The sequence below is a fragment of the Rattus norvegicus genome, chromosome 20, assembly GCF_021556685.1.
Source record: "Rattus norvegicus strain SHRSP/BbbUtx chromosome 20, alternate assembly SHRSP_T2T, whole genome shotgun sequence".
NCBI lineage: Eukaryota > Metazoa > Chordata > Mammalia > Rodentia > Muridae > Rattus > Rattus norvegicus.
This window is the reverse complement of record NC_141553.1, coordinates 17,085,738-17,089,413: the sequence shown is the minus strand read 5'-3', so window position 1 is coordinate 17,089,413 and position 3,676 is coordinate 17,085,738. Positions and strand designations below refer to the sequence as shown.

General features: G+C 42.8%; 1 long non-coding RNA gene across 1 annotated transcript; it reads right to left on the bottom strand.

Moving 5' to 3' along the window:
* Nucleotides 1–1,774: 1,774 nt before the first annotated feature.
* Nucleotides 1,775–3,036, bottom strand: LOC147998587 (uncharacterized). The gene is made up of 2 exons (XR_015646003.1): nucleotides 2,794–3,036; nucleotides 1,775–2,265 (listed from the first exon to the last, which is right to left on the bottom strand). It is a non-coding gene; the product is annotated as an uncharacterized LOC147998587 (long non-coding RNA).
* Between the last annotated feature and the right edge of the window lie 640 nt (nucleotides 3,037–3,676).

The following is a 3,676-nucleotide window of genomic DNA, read 5'->3' as shown; positions in this document are numbered from 1 at the left end:
ATTAATGTAGGTGATAAGGATGACATGTAGCCCTTTGTATAGTGTAATGAGAATGACACTTTGGGGACCTTTGAGCTTTCCCAGAGAGCTGTAAACAAGGTATTATAAGAAATTGTTTTAGAACATAATAGGCTATTTCGTCCAATAAAAAAAGAACGATTTTGGTTCTGTGTCTGAATCTGAAGTTGCATTTTCCCATTGCTCATATCAACATGAAAAAAGTCTTAAAGGCATCAGAAAAGTGCCCGCTATGACATAATCCATGAAAAGATAGTACTTTATGTGTCACACTGGATCACCCAGTTGTAAAAATGGTTCTCCGAAAAATAATAAATAAAAGCAGTCTAATTCTCCAAGGGTCCATACTTAAAGTTACAGTACATTGCTTCCAGAGGAAATGCATGCTAGTGTTAAATGCAAGAGTGTTGCCTTGGTCTAAAGAGTTTCAAGATTTTTCTTTAAATTAGTAGGTAAATATGATTCCTTTGATCTAAAAGGCATCTCAGTGGATTGGCACTGCAGTTGCATTCTGGTTATTATAATCATTACAATCGATCAGTCTGTGCACCTTGAACTCTGTTTTCTTATTAAAAAGCGAGAGCACCATTTTCTCAGGTTGTTATGGACGCTGCTGGTTTCCATCTGGGACATTGTACAGAAGACCTAAAATGCTGAGCCACAAAGCACCATTCCTCCATTGCTATATCACAGTTCTCAAATCATCCTTCATGATGCTCAAAGACATGTTTTCTAGCCATCTAGAATTACCTGAGAATGAAGGATCTAGCATTTTGATAATTTTTCAGAATCCTCAAAAAACTAGTTTGAGTTTTGAATTCCATTACTTTGTAAAAAGGGATTGGGGAGGGGAGAGAAAAATCATCAAGGCAAAGTTGCCTGGTCAATATTCTGGGAGGGAGATAACTTAAGGATGCTCACCCATTCAAAATCAGAATAAGGGCTCAGATTTTGGGTGTTCTATGAAAACCTTTGAAAGAAAGACTATGTTTCTTCTATAATTTCTAAACTACTAGTAGGAGAATCGGAACCTCACTCAGAATTACTAGTAGAACACGGTGGACCTTGTCGTGAGCACAAAGAGAGGGTACAGTAAGCCAAGGAAGCCCAGAAAAACGAAAGCACCTAGTGTCACTGAAGCCTCTAGAGCCAGCCAGGGCTCAGATTAAACACTCCTGACTTCTTTTGTTCTTGTACTTGCATGGAGCACAGAGAAAGGTGGTCCTCATATACTGTACACATGGGATCCACAGCTGACCTCTATGCCCAATACCTCCCCCCCAATACCTGCTTGAAATATCATTTCCCCCTATTCTACCTTCTCTCCAAAAGTAGAACCGGCTTGAGCTTGTAATTTAAGGCTATAGAATCCCCAGGGAGCACTCCTCTTGTTTGTTTACCATTCATGACACTTCCTGACTTTGGTAGTGCACAAGATGTATAATTTACAGAGCCCAGTGGAGCATCCTGAGGATAGGGGTTGCCTCAGACATATTTGGCTCAACCTCAGGTATGACCGATCGTCTGACCCCTCAGTAGTTTCGTACGGGTGAGCGAAGACTACATGCATTCCTATGCTGGACGCCTTCAAAGTCCCCCACACATCATTTTTCCATTGAGCGGTATGTTTGAAAGTGGCTGTCCTGAAATGAGCATTAGACTTTTGGTTTTCATGCTGTATTTGTTAGCGATAGATTTTGTTTACCAAAGATAACACGATCACTACAAGCAGACAAAACTCAATTGAAAGGCCAGATGAGGTGATTAACTCAAAGGCTTCACATATATTTTATGAAGTCTTTTGGGATTTCATTTCCATCATTGTCCACTCTGCTCCTGACTCTTCCTTATACATCTCCACCTCCCAACCCCTTTCCAAAACGTGTGTCTTCCATATTTTATATTAATTCACAGAGTTCAGTTTGTTTTGCCCATAGATTCCTGGGTGTGGGGTCATCCACTGGAGCATAGTCAAATTACCAGGGGCCACACTTCTAAAAAAAAAACCTGAACCTCCATTTCCCTGCAGCCTTCAGAGGTCAATAAGTCCCCAGAGAGAGCTAGTAGCTACTGGGGTCTCTTCTTTCCATGGTAAAAGGTTGACCAACTTGATCTTTTGCAGTCAACCACAGCGCTCTGAGTGCAGCTTTCTCATATGTCTAGATGACACGTTTTTCTTTCTGATCCTTCCTGAGCTCTGCCATTATAATGTTTCCATTCTCTCTCCTGGGTTTACTTGGATCCTACCTGTTGAAGAAGAGACATCTCTTTTAAAGTACCTACCTGCCTACAGCAGTGTGCTTAAGTCTTTTCAGCTTTGTACATCTAAGTATCCATAGGAGCTGAGCCCGTGTTTTGTTCTAGCTGTGGTACAGATTCCTTCCAAAGGACAGCCAAAGAATCAATCCTCTTCTGTGTCTAAATAATAAAGCCTAGGAAGACTGGCTCAAAACACGTGAGACTTTTCAATCGAAATGTATAGAGAAGGCTTGAGAGACAACAGAGGACACCCTTCTTCCCCACTTAATTATATGTGCCTACTGAACAAAAGCTAGTGTTATCCGGGACTTGTTCTTTTGGTTCAATACAGTGGGGTACTTGGCCACAGTGGTGCACCATGCCAAGTGCTGTCAGGGGATGGCATGTTGTCCCACTTCCTGACCACTTCACTCATTGATTCAGATCTGGATGGGAGCAGAACAGTGTTCTATTCATAGGAAATAGCCTTGTGTAGACAGTGTGTCCAGACTCCACACAGTGGCATCCATCACTTACAATCTCTTTATCATCATTGTGTTGGATTAGTGACCTTAAGACTTCTCAGTTGCTTAGATTCATCCTCGAGGACAGATGTCAGAGCTACTCAGCAAACACACGGATGCCCAAAGGGAGTGCTTTGTTAGGATGAATGGCTTGGTTCTCTCGCCTCCTCTCTCCTGTTTCACACTCTTCCCTTCTCCTGCTATTGTACCGCCAGCACTCTGAGGTGTGCACCCGAGTGGAAATACCTTCAGCTTTCATTCGAAAATGGCTCCGTTCTAGAACTGCCTTGAGATTTTCCTATCTGGAATTCTCAATGGTCTGCCCGTTCTAAAGAAAATCTCTTGTATGTTTTCACTGGGAAAAAAAATTAAAAAACAAGCGGGCGGCTCATCTTTATCTTGCACATCAGTGGTGATAATCACTAGCTAGAACCTCGAGGGGTAGGAGGAGATAAGGGGCCCTCTGATAGCATCATATTCCCTCTATTTGCTTCTGGGAAACTAATCCAGATATTTCGATAGGGCCAATGCTTCACGAAGCTTGATGGATGCGCATGCGGCTGCCTGCAAATTGGAGTTGATGTTGTTGTATCACGGGGAGTCTGACACTTCCGGCAGGGGCTTTTCATTTTCTCCGCTCCTCCTTTGGTGCTCAATTTAATTTCCTTCCCAGCAATGAGTGGGTAGAGTGGGGGTACGGTCCCATCCCCTGACTCTGCAGGATTGCCGGTTCAGGAAGTGCCTTGAAATTATCTCCGATTGAAGTGGGAAAACACAGCTCTGTGGAGAGCTCTGAGGGAAAGGATAGGCCAGTCTCCTCTCTGAGCAGACAACAAGAAGAAAATACTGCTTAGGTACCATAAAGCAGAATCCAGGACAAGAGAGTTCCGAAGGAG